The sequence below is a fragment of the Impatiens glandulifera genome, chromosome 1, assembly GCF_907164915.1.
Source record: "Impatiens glandulifera chromosome 1, dImpGla2.1, whole genome shotgun sequence".
NCBI lineage: Eukaryota > Viridiplantae > Streptophyta > Magnoliopsida > Ericales > Balsaminaceae > Impatiens > Impatiens glandulifera.
Window position 1 is genome coordinate 53,642,119 of NC_061862.1, and position 14,026 is coordinate 53,656,144.

At 31.2% G+C, this 14,026-nt stretch overlaps 1 pseudogene; it reads right to left on the minus strand.

Moving 5' to 3' along the window:
- Positions 1-709: 709 nt before the first annotated feature.
- LOC124928097 lies at positions 710-7,156 on the minus strand (annotated as a pseudogene).
- Positions 7,157-14,026: the final 6,870 nt, after the last annotated feature.

Genomic DNA, 14,026 nt, shown 5'->3' on the forward strand with positions numbered 1-14,026 from the left:
TAAAATAATTAAATTTTAAATAATATTTATTTTATCTAAAATTATTTATAAAAAAATAATATTTTGTCTATATTATTTTCTGTACATAGTAACCATAATTGTGATAAAATATTAATTTTTAAATATATGCTAGTCTAGATATATTTTTTTTAATTACTAAGAAGCTCAATTTAAAAATAATTATTTATTAATAAAAGAAAGTTGTATTTGATTAAAGACAAAATACAACTTAACACATAAAAGAAACCATTACTAATTACCAATGATAAAATAGATAATCCATTAATATCTATAGTCTTGTTCTCTTTGGGTTTTTTAAAAAACTCACTCTAAATCAATTTTCTAATCAATCACTTCTCAACAATCACATCACTTATTTCATTAATCAATATACTAAAATACCTTTTATTTTAAATTATTATTTTTTATTTTATTCATATATATCAATACCTCTTTAAGTCTTTTTACCAAAAATAATTATCACTTCCTCAAAATCATCACCAATCATTACCTTTTTCCCTCTCCAGGTTTTTTCAAAAACCCCAATCGAACAAGACCTATCATAAACCACAAAACATAATCTCCTTCCGTTTTATTTCAATATCCGTAAGACATGACAACACTTTACAAACAAACTCTGATTTCTTCCCTACACACACAACTTACATGCATAATCATGGTTTGGATCAATTCAAACAGACAAATTTGTCTAAGCCCTAACGACGGCCTTGCAAACCAGAGGGCGTTCCATCTCCATTGAAAGCTTAAGAACCTCAGACAAATCACTAGCTTCATCCTCGACAGGCATCCATTTGAAGTTCTGAAGCATCTGTCCAAGCCAGAGTTGAACAGTTGCCAAACCCAAAGCTTTCCCAGGACAAACCCTCCTTCCGGCGCCGAAGGGAGCCAACCTTAGATCAGAACCCATGATGCTAACTTCCTCCTCAAGAAACCTCTCCGGCCTGAACACACCGGCGTCAGCCCACACCTTCTCATCGTGGGTTATAGCCCACATGTTGACCATGGCAGTAGTTCCGGCAGGGATAAAGTGACCGCCGGCGAGTTTGGTGTCGTGAATTGCCAGCCTTGCCCATGAGAGCAGAGGACCCGGAGGATGCATTCTGAGTGTCTCTTTGACAATAGCCTGGAGGTATGGTAGGTTTTGGATGTCCTGGTCGGTTATCGGTCGGTTTAGGGCGTCGATTTAGGGCGTCGATTTCGGCCTGAGCTTTGGATTGTATGTCGGGATGAAGGACCATTCTTGCGAGAATCCATTCAAGGAGAATGGCAACTGTGTCTGTTCCTCTGAAAATCATTTCCTGAAATAAATAAAATTGAAATCACTTGTCGTTCCAATAATGAGATTAATTAATTCTTAAAAGAGAAAGAGAAGAGAAAGAGACCCAAAGAACAGCAATCATGTCAGAGTCACTGAGCTTGTTCTCATTCTCCAAATCAAGCAAAACATCAACGAAATCACCGGAGGAGCTTTCGACGACGACGGTGGTTAAAGCAGCAGCACCGTCATCATTCATACGCTTCATCTTATGATCATCAATGATCTTACCAACAAAAACATTCACCCTATCAACCAAAGCCTTGCATCTCTTCCTCACACCTTGAAGATCCATCCAACCCAGAAGTGGAAAATGATCACTCCAGTTAAAGATACCCAACAGTTCATAACCTTCACTAACAAGGCTTTCAAGCTGAGCAGACTCGGCTTTGTTTTGATCAAACTCATAAGATTTCCCAAACACAGTCATCATCACATTGTTTAACGATCCAAAATGCAAGATGCTTTTGATTCCAACACGACCATCTGCAGCCATCGAACTCTTCACCTGATTAACCATCTTAAGCCCAGCCTCAGCGCGAAACTCACCCGCAGCCAGCGTTGATACGTCTAGGACTGAACAGATAAGTCGCTGAAATCCTTCTCAGATTTCTCTAGTACTCACCGAACGGAGCGAACCCCATCGCCCGATGAAAAAGAAGCTCGTAAGCAGATTCTTTCACCGGACGGTCGGTGAAGACGGAGCTACTGAGGATTTCTTTCGCCGTTTCGGGTTCGGACGAGATAATAAAACGGGTGAAACCGATAGAAAACGCCATAAGCTGGGTGGCCTTTAAGCTTTCAGACAGCTTAGCCAGGGCACGATGAGTAAGAGAGCCAGTGAAAGTGAAAACAAGTCCTAATAAAGGTAACCCAGATGGGCCAGGTATGGCGGATCCCTGTTGGGACCCTAGTCGGCTTTTGGAAAGAGCCCATGCTATAAGAAGAGAAACGAAACGACGGCAAAGAGAGAAGCAAAGAGGATGAAATCAAAGGTGAGTAAAGAAGTGTACCCGGCCAAGGGACCGAAGAGGGAGAGAATTTCAGGAGTCATTCTTCTGTTATGGAAACTATAGAGAGTGTGGAGAAAATGATCAGAGAGGACAGCGGTTAAATGGGAGAGGGGATGGTAGGGGCGGAGCAAGGATGAAAAATTACCTGGGGCTGACTTCAACTTACATCTCAGAATTAACTTTCTATGTTTCGCTTTTTTTTCAATAAAATTTCCACGATTATTAGAAGATGAAAACCCGTCATGCCCTCTCAATGCACACGCTTGCAAAGTAAGACACCGAGTGCTTTCAATAATTGTTGTAATCCGTAATCTGTTATTTTGTTTTTCATCTGAAGACTGTGCATTTAGTATTTTGTCAATATGACAAGGATATTCATTAGATTATCAATATATTCAACTGCCCTATTATGTGGTGAAATATTATATCTTATATGCATAACAAAAGAGCATCTATCCTCATCATTAACTCGCTTTCAATATTTGAATTCATCTATTGTAAATGTAGGTTTTGGGGTTGCTTATGTTAAAACAAGAAACATGGAAAACAAAAAGCAGCATCTTTCAAAGGAGAGTATTCTAACCAAGTAAATTTCTTAAACCAATGACTTTGGAACCGTCGATTTTGATTTCCAAATTTGGTCGGCGGGTACTCATCCTTAATAGGTTGATATGACTACATTTTGATATAAGCTCGTCTAATTTCATCCATTTGATTAAAAGGATATTTCCATATCGGAATACGTAATGTTGGATCAAGTTTAAGACAACTTACATCAACATCAATTCTAAGAGATTTGTTAAGTTTTGAGTAGAGATATCAAATTCTTTATTTTAACTTGTTTATTAATATTAATTTATATTTTCTTATAAATTTTTAAAATAGTTTAAAATTAAGAAATATAAAACACTGTTATTATTTTAATTTTTATATTTTACCTTTATAAATAGTTTGTATTATTAATTATATTGAAATAAATAAAAAATAATGTATAATTATTATATAAATATAATTTTAAAATAAATAATATTATTATATGATTTACAAAATTTTATATATAATTTTTTATACATTATTATAAAATTTAATAAGTTGAAGGTGAGTCCAAGGTTTGATCACCTAATCTCGTACTCACATTTCAATAACATAACCAACTGGGCTAAGACTCACATATCAAACACATATATAACAGTTTTTCTTTTAGGATTTTAATTTAGGTGGGGCTGGAGCCCACCCTATCCCATGGGTAGCTCCGCCCTTAGGGGATGGAGTGGAAATGGGTCGGTACCCTTTGTTAAGATTTAACCATAGTTAAATTTTATTATTCATTTATATGAATTAATAAATATTTATCTCTAAAATAAGTATGCATGGTTATTATTTAAAATAAACTATGGTAGTAAATAATAATCTTATCTAAATAATTGATACATGTCATATGTTTTAATAAAAATTCTTAAGTTTATCTAAAAAATTATTTAAAAAGTTCTTTTTTTATTCATTTTTTTAAAAAAAGTTTTATTCAAATCTTTAAATTAAAATTATTTATGTTTATTATAAAAAAATTAACTTTATGTAAAGTTTATCTAAATTTACTTTTGTGATTCACTTCTCAACTAAATTTTTTTATTTAAATCTTTAAATCAAAAGATTCTTTTGTTATAAAAAGTTAATAAAATATTTATGTAATCAAATATATAAAATTATTATAAAATTTCTTTTTCATCCACTTTTTTAACTTTAAAAAAATGATTCATCCAAATCTCCAATTTTTAAATCAAAATTAATTATGTATATTATAAAAAATTGGAAAAACAATAATAACTTATCTAAACATTCTTTTATTTAAAAATATTTGATCTAAATCAAATAAATCCATAGATAAAAATTAAATATATCTTTAAAAAATTGAAAACAGAAATAGTAATTTGATCCAAATTGTAAAGCCAAAAAATCGATCATTTCCGATAAGGTTTTCCTCACTCGATAATCGCTCCCCATAACTCACATGTCTCTCGTGTCTCGAGTGAGACGAGGAACCAAAATGATAGAATTAGCTAAATTGCATTTAAAAACGTCGATCTAGACTAATTTTGACTTTTTTAAAATCGTCACATAATTTACTACTTGAGAGATTATGAAAAAAAATTATGCGTTTTCAAACGAGTTTTAGAGATTATATTATTGGTTCAAAGCTTGATTATATGCAAGAAAAGGCTATTGCGCTATGTCATACGTGCATGTCATATGATAATTTATACTTTAAACTTTTTGTCATTCAAAAAAATATTAGTGTACACCTTATTTATTTATTCAATCCTAGAGCATATGTCCTAAAGATATATTCAAACATAAACATGTGTCTAATTTTGTATCGTTATGTTAATAGGACATCCATCTATATCATTGGTCCTAAATCTAAAATAATAAAAAAACTCATAATACTTTTAAACAAGTAACGAAGTTTCGAAAACAAATGTTTCTGTTTATTTTCTTTTGCAACCACACTCAACAAGATATTTTACAGCACAATATTTTCAAACGTCTTTAGGAATTTTCCTTTTAAGGGTATTTGAATAGGGATCGCCTGTTATAGTTGTCCTATGAAATCTCTCCATATTAGGTCTCTGAAAAAAGGTCCCTCATTGTGTTTTTATGACATCTTTTTTGTAAGTTGAGCGAATCTCCCATGCATTGTCGAAATCTTTCCCTCCTAACCCATGTTAGCCCATGGAGAGAATCACTCACAAAACTTGGAGAATTTTTTTATAAATTTGTTAAATTAAGTTAAAGGGGGAAATCGTTAAATTAAATTAAATTATGAAAAACGTTTTAATTGATTAAAATGAACTTAAGATAATTAAGATGAACACACATAGTTTTGATGAATGGATAAAATTAAGTTCAATAATATGTTAATGCGCATGTAAAATCAAAGACATCTGCTCTAGGCAACTGATCATAAGCAGCTCGCCATCAGCCGAGTTACTCAAACAACAAAGTTCGTTGACAGCAGAGTAGCTCAAACAGTAGAGTTCGCTGGCAGCAGAGTTCTTCAAACAGCAGAGTTGTCATCAACTGAAGACTCGCTAAAATCAAAGTTATCATCAGCTGAAGATTCACTAACAATAGAGTTGTCATCAGCAGACTTGCTATCAGCTGAGCTGCTCCATCAGCGGAGTTTGCCAATAGGAGAGTTGTCATCAGCTGAACATTCGCTATTAGTAGAGTCACTCAAACAATAGAGTTCGTTGGCAACAGAGTTGCTCAAATAGCTGAACATTCGCTGACAGCAGAGTTGCTCAAACAGTAGAGTTCGTTAGTAGCAGAGCTCGCCATCAGTAGAGTTCGCTAGCAGCTGAGCTGATCAATAGTTGAGTTCTCTATCAGCAGAATAGCTCATCAGTAGAGCTCGCTATCAGCTAAGTTTCACATCAGCTTAATGCTTATCAGCTAAGTCAAGTAGCTGAGTACTCATGAATTGCAATACGACAAAATGTACAATCAGCTCTTTACTCTTACATGCAAAACGATAAACGAATATTCCATTCCCTACGCACTAAAACCTCGTACGCTAGACATACAACAAACTTACCATTGTCACGTATCGACAAAATAGATTCGACCGTTGTCATGCCTCAAGTATAAAAAGGCATCAGAGAACAACGATGAAGGTATTCTTTGTCCTAGTTCTCAGTTCTTTGCAAGTCACTACGTTACGCATACACAAGACGATATATATTTAGAGATGTTAACATACACGACAGTCACACAAGATAGTTTACTCGATAATCTTTTGTATGATTCGATAATCAATTTATTTGTGAAAGTTGAATAGATAGTCGTTTGTTCAACAAGATAATGTGAGAGCTAGAAGTTCAGACAGACAAGTGTTAAGAATTGTGATCTGAGTGGGTTTGTGTAGCGTCTTTACAAATCAAAAGCTTCTAGTGGAATCCTTCTGAAAATAGAAGAAGGGGTGACGTATAAGTTTTTATCTCCGATAAATCGATAAAATATTGTGTTATCTTTTCATTGCTTCATTCATTTTTATATATGCCGCTTCAAATCCTGCAAATATTTTCCGCACTTAAAACCGTTCAAGAGCTTGCTACGATTTGTCCAAAAATAGAAACAGATTTTCAATCCTTAAAAAGATTAAAATCGCATTTAAGTGAAAAATAGAATAATAGTATTCAACCGCTTTTACTATTGTCTTTGATCCTAACAAAATTCTTTAATATCTTCAAAGCAATTACTAGAGTTATTTATTATCTCTCTCTTATTTTCTTATCTTAATTCAGAGCAGTAATGCAACATTCTCCCCTTTAGTCCTGGCGTGGTTCGAGATCACGAACACCGATTAGGTGTCGCATCATCACAATTTTGATGCTGGCAAAGCCTTTGTAAGTATGGCGGTCTTCTGTTCATCCGTTCGAACAAACTCTACTTTGATTTGACTTCCTTCAACACACTCCCGAATTAAATAATATTTCGTGTCGATGTGTTTGCTACGACCATGAAAAACTGGGTTTTTCATGAGTGCAAGTGCGGACTTGTTGTCGACGTAAAGCTTCACTGCATTAGGTTTTGAACCACTTAATTCAAACAACAATGATTTCAACAAAAGTGCTTGATCCGTTGTCACTGCCAGAGCCATGAACTCTGCTTCACGTGAGGACAATGTCATTGTCTTCTGTTTATGGGAATTCCACAAAATAAGACTATCATTAATGTAAAACGCCATACCCCTTGTACTTTTCCGATCATCTAGGTCACCTGCGAGATCACTATCAGAGTAACCCATTATTTCCTCGTCACCACCTCCTTTTCGAAACACTATACCTAAGTGTATAATGCCTTGAAGATATCGAAGCACCTACTTCACTGCCTTGTGATGTATCTTAGTTGGCCTCTCCATGAATCTATTGACAACACCAACAGCATAAGAAAGATTTGGCCTTATATGAAAGAGATAATGCAAACAACCAATGACCCTTCAATATTTAGTTGCATTAATCGGTTGTCCTTCGGGATCCTTATAGAGTTGAGCTTTATGCTCCATTGGTGCCTTTGTTGAGTTACAATCGAGCATTCCAAATTAGTTCAACACCTTTTGGCATATGTTGTCTACTTGATCGAGACACCTCCTTTGAACTGATCTACCTCGATTACAAGGTAGTATGAAAGAAATCCAAGATCACTCATCTTGAATTCCCCCATTATCTGCTGTTTGAAAAGTTCAACACCCTTTGGTTCTTCACATGTTAAAATAAGATCATCCACGTAAATACCAACAATAATTCGGGTATTAACATTGCCTCTTATGTACACCGCTTGCTCCTGTCTACACTTTACGTAGCCCATTTTCTTCAAACGTTTATCCAACTTTATATTCCATGCATGAGGAGCTTGCCTTGGGCCATACAATACCTTTTTTTAATTTAAGCACCATATTTTCCTTCCCTATGGCTTTGATGTTAGATATCTTGTCTTGAATAACAGAAAAATATATATACATACGATGTTACAAATAAATAAAAATAAAATAAGATATACGAAGAACAATATCACCGTATTTGATGGTTGATTCGAGGCATGTGTTAGACACATTTCCCTTAAAATAGTTTCACCGTCTCCCCGTGTGCTAGAGCTTATCACAGATGCCTGTCTCCCAGGGTACAACGAATCTAGTAGTGATTCAGCACCGGAATCACTACACAACGAGTTTGATAAAGTACCTGAACTATCACCGGGTTTCAATGGAAAATATCGAGCGAAGAACTCGAAGAACACTCACAAAACAAGAAGAAGACTTTTGGAATTCTAGAGTGAGAAAGAATAAAAATGAAGAAGTTGTTTTTGATTAGAGATGAGAGGTCTTATATTGTTGAAAGTTAAACCATTAAATAAAATCATCATTTGATCCAACGGTTGACATTGTCTGCCTCTTCATTACCTTAACGTTTTTCTCTTCATTATAGAGTAATTGTTTGCCAAAACAATTAAGGCATTTACAATTCAATACTAACATTACATGGTTTTCCAATTTGTTAATAATAATATAAATTATCATAACAAATAATAATAATAATAATAACAAACTCATGTAAGTTACACTACAAATTAACAACATTTTCTTAATTGGTCATCAAGGCATTTTAGATCAATTAATTTAAATTAATTGATTTAAATTATACATTTGGATCAAATTTCACCCTTTAATTCACGTTTAAATTTCATGTGAATTTGATTTGATTTTATTATCCATATTCTAATTTCCATTCATTAATGGAGTTTATAGAACTAGTTTAAAAATTCCAACAATCCCCCATATTAATGGAAATTGAAAGATTAACCCGGTGAAGGTTCAACAGTTGAATTCTACATAGGATAGGTAGGTGTAACCCTTTGAACATTCCCTTGTGAAAGCATATAACTTTACTAGCTGATTAGTAGACTCGATGTCCTTGAACTATTCTGCCTTTTGTGTAAACGATTACACACTTTCACATAGAATTCTCCCTGATACATGTCAATTTCTCATGGATGTGTCCATTTTGGCCATGGAACACACGCTTGGTTCTGTGAGAGTGTCTAGAATTGAGCCGTGCAATTCTTTCGAAGCGGCCCCACTTCTCCCTCACATAGGTGATCTCTTTGCTCACAAAGAATCATTAAAAGCGACATGCTTATCCTCGTCAAAATATATATTGTTTCGTTATAGGATTAATCCTCAACAATAACTTTCCAAGTTAGTACAATTAGGTTGTCCCATTGAACCTAGTTCTTGGGATCTCCAGTCTGCATAGGTTGGGTTTTCCTTCATACCAACTTATAGTAGGCTAATGTCTCAAAAGACTTCAAACTATCTCTTTATACATTAATCTGATTAGTGGATCCACAATGTTATCTTTGACTTACATAGTCAAATTTGATAACTCCATTAGAGAGTATAGTCTAATGACATTATGTCTAAGACGTGCATGTCTAGACTTGTCACTGACTCTAAGCTTGTCCAATTTTTAATTACTATCACAATAATTAGAAATTTATGTTGGTACATTCTTAGTTAACCTTAGAACATCTTCTAATAAGAAACATAGTCATTCGTACATGCTTATCATTTAATTTTTTATGAAAATATTGTTTACTTGGCTAACTAGTAGACAAAATGTCTTTGAACTATTCTGCCTTCGTGTAAACGATTATATATTTTACATAAAAATATTTTATTTTTCGACATAAGTCAAAAATATAGATTATAACGTTTAATCTATCCATCATAAGTTTCTTAGAAGATTTCCATACGTAGATTGCACTTCTAAGTGTAAACATATTCACTTTTAGACGTAAACTCTTTCATTTAATAATATCAACATATCATTTGATAACAACATGATATTTCGTTTAGTGCAATTCATATCCTTAATAGATTTTATCATTTTTATCGTAATTTTCAATGATAAAATATCGTACAAAAGACACGTAATGAAATAATTTTCATTGTCTTCATGATATATATAATTGTCACATCCACTTTTTAATAAAAGTATGATCAAATTTTCATATCATTATTATAAAATTTATTATAAGTCATATCAAGACTTTATAACCTTTTCTTTTCATTTATTTCATAAAATCTTTTTGAAGACATTGATTCTTCAAATTTTTTATGAAAGTAATGTCAAAATATGACACGTTTCTTGATTTCAAAATCCTCAAATTTTAAATATCGATTTGAGCACCAACTCAGCAAATATAAACAAGACATTTTCTTGTTATTTTCTTTCTTTTTGTAAAGTTGCGCAACTTTATCTTTTATAGAGAACATATTTCTCTAACAATGAATTATCTTTTTATTTATCATAATATACACAATTATTTTTGTATTATAATCAATAAAAATATTTGCCCCTACATTCGTGTTGGTATCCTTTTTTAAATCACACACATTTGTATAATTTAAATCAATGATTTTCTAATCAAGAAATTGTCACAGAATTCTTTTACAAATTTCTTTTGTTATACTTATCATACATTGAATAAGATAACTATATTATAAATATTTAATTGAATAAATCATAATTTCTATACAAGAGATTAGAATGTTTATTCATTTATAAATCATTCTTCACATAATCTCTACATAAGAAATTAAAAATATTTAATCAATTAAAATATTTATTTCAACACTTAATTTCTATAAAAGAAATTAGAATATTTAATCAAATAAATATTCACCATATCACATGATTTTTACAAAAGAAATCATAATGTTTCAAAAATCTTTGGCCGAAGCCGCTTAAACATTTATTTTCGGTTGCACGTTTACATCCCGCAATATCGGCACGTTTGCCATATTATTCTCAAATTAAACAAGATTTTCCTTGTAATTATTTGATTTCAAAATTATCAAATTAAGTAAGTCTTTATGATACAATTAAACAATGTATATCAAATATATTATATTATACCAAATTTAATATATCCATATATATATGATATTATATATTATTGCTTCTTTAATTTTAGTCACCACAACAAAAACAAATATATATATATATATATAGTCAATAACTTAGAAACATAATCAAATAAATAATATGTCATATATTATTTAAACAAATATATATAAAATTTCATATATATAAAAATACATTTATATAATACATAATAATTAATTATTATAATTAATTAGAATGTTGACCGTTTAACTTTAATCAAATATAAAATTAACTAATTATAAGTATTCATGTCATCAATTATTTCTTAATTAATTAGATGACCTTTAACATTCTATAACAAATATTTGTCAATCAAAAAAATACATAGTTTTGTGACAAAATTCAAAATTATCTATTAAAATAAAATAGATTAAAAATAAATCTTTATTTATATATATATAAATTTTTAGATAATCATACTTATTATGAATGAACATGAATCATCATATTATTAGCTAATATGCATGATATATATAAATAATCACTTAGCAATATAATCAAATAAAACATAACTACAAACGTACCTCATGTCTTAATCGAAGTAATTACATTATCGTGTTATGAACGATAATCCACGTGAAGCGACAATGCTCAAAACAAATCTAGGTGGATCATTCTCACCGAGATAATTCTTGCGAAAATATTTCGAATTACATAATTGTCTTTTTCAATGCATGATTAGAATAAGTTCTAACACAAACGACTTATTTAATCTTTAAGAAATTAAAACTTCTATGCTAAATTTATTTCATAATTTCTACATAAGAAATTATAATGATTTCAACATTCATAATTAATGTCATTTAGACAAATCATATTTTTTTTATAAGAAGACCTCATTCATCTTCAACATCATGGGATAGAGTCATTTTAAAAGTCTGATTTCTACTAAGAAATTATTGACTATCCATTCATCTCATAATTTCTACACAAGAAATTCGAATGGTTTCAACATCAATGACTAAAGTCATTTTAACTAGTCTGATTTCTATCAAGAAATTTGATAGAAATTATTGACTATCCATTCATCTCATAATTTCTACACAAGAAATTGGAATGGTTTCAACATAAATGACTAGTGTCATTTTATAACACATCAGATTTCTTATGAAATAAATCATTGGCTCCATTCATTTAATAATTTCTATACAAGAAATTTGAATGGTTCCACCATAAATTACTAGTGTCATTTTATCACCATCGCGTCTGAACTTCGAACCACTGCACCAATGCGCCATTTCATTGTTGTACCGCTTTTATGACTTTTTGTCTTCTTTCTAGAGACAACTTATACTTCATATTTGACTAGACTATGTCAACCAATGAATATATACACATTTAAAACGATAACTTATTACCATAATAAAATGTAATATATAAAACAATGTATAAATAAAGATATCATCTCTCTTTATTTATTAAATCATCCTACCATATTCTTCTTAATTATATTGCTTAATTAAAAAGAAGGTATATATTATAATTAATTATTTTAAAACTGAAACCATATTTTTCAATTATAATTAATTTTAACACCATAAATTTTATAAAAATTGAAAGCTAACATATTAATTACTTTCTTATTTTCATTCATTATTATTAATAATTTTAATAACCAAATAAATCTTTAAATAAGACTAGAACAAATTAAATTATTGTGTTCTAATTTATTTTATATATAACATTTGTATAATGAATATACAAATTAATGTTTCTTGAGAAAATTTTCATATCAAAATATATTAGCTTATAAAACTAAGCTTTAAAAGCATAAGAACATATGTGTTAATAATCAAACATATTTATATGCAATAAACACTTATCTTTATTTGTTGATTCCTTAAGATGAATCTTTTTCATTTTTTTTCGAAATGAACATCATCTCTTTCGCAACACCGCGACTCGTATTTCTGAAACATCAAAGACAAAGATTTTCGACGGCAAAAGCTACTAAATAACTTAGCACACGAAACTGTTTTAAGATTGTTAGATATCTTGTCTTGAATAACAGAAAAATATATATACATACGATGTTACAAATAAATAAAAATAAAATAAGATATACGAAGAACAATATCACCGTATTTGATGGTTGATTCGAGGCATGTGTTAGACACATTTCCCTTAAAACAGTTTCATCGTCTCCCCGTGTGTTAGAGCTTATCACAGATGGCTGTCTCCCAAGGTACAACGAATCTAGTAGTGATTCAGCACCGGAATCACTACACAACGAGTTTGATAAAGTACCTGAACTATCACCGGGTTTCAATGGAAAATATCGAGCGAAGAACTCGAAGAACACTCACAAAACAAGAAGAAGACTTTTGGAATTCTAGAGTGAGAAAGAATGAAAATGAAGAAGTTGTTTTTGATTAGAGATGAGAGGTCTTATATTGTTGAAAGTTAAACCATTAAATAAAATCATCATTTGATCCAACGGTTGACATTGTCTGCCTCTTCATTACCTTAACGTTTTTCTCTTCATTATAGAGTAATTGTTTGCCAAAACAATTAAGGCATTTACAATTCAATACTAACATTACATGGTTTTCCAATTTGTTAATAATAATATAAATTATCATAACAAATAATAATAATAATAATAACAAACTCATGTAAGTTACACTACAAATTAACAACATTTTCTTAATTGGTCATCAAGGCATTTTAGATCAATTAATTTAAATTAATTGATTTAAATTATACATTTGGATCAAATTTCACCCTTTAATTCACGTTTGAATTTCATGTGAATTTGATTTGATTTTATTATCCATATTCTAATTTCCATTCATTAATGGAATTTATAGAACTAGTTTAAAAATTCCAACATTTGAATCCTTCTAGTTGAGTCACGTACATATCCTCTTCCAGTTCTCAATTGAGAAAAGTTGACTTTACATTGATATGATGTATTTTCCAACCACAAATAGCTGCCAAGGCAAAAATGACTCGAATTGTGTCAATTAGAGCGACTAGAGTGAAGGTTTCTTTGAAGTCAATGCCTTGTCGTTGCACATATCCCTTCATCATTCCCAACGAGTCCACCTGGCCATGGAGTGGGTAGACCATCACTTTGGTCTGTTTGTTTAGTCACTTGCTCAAGCTGTGGAGGATTCAAGAAAGCCTGTTGGAACATTCCTGAAGTAGAATGTCCTCTTATCGATCCA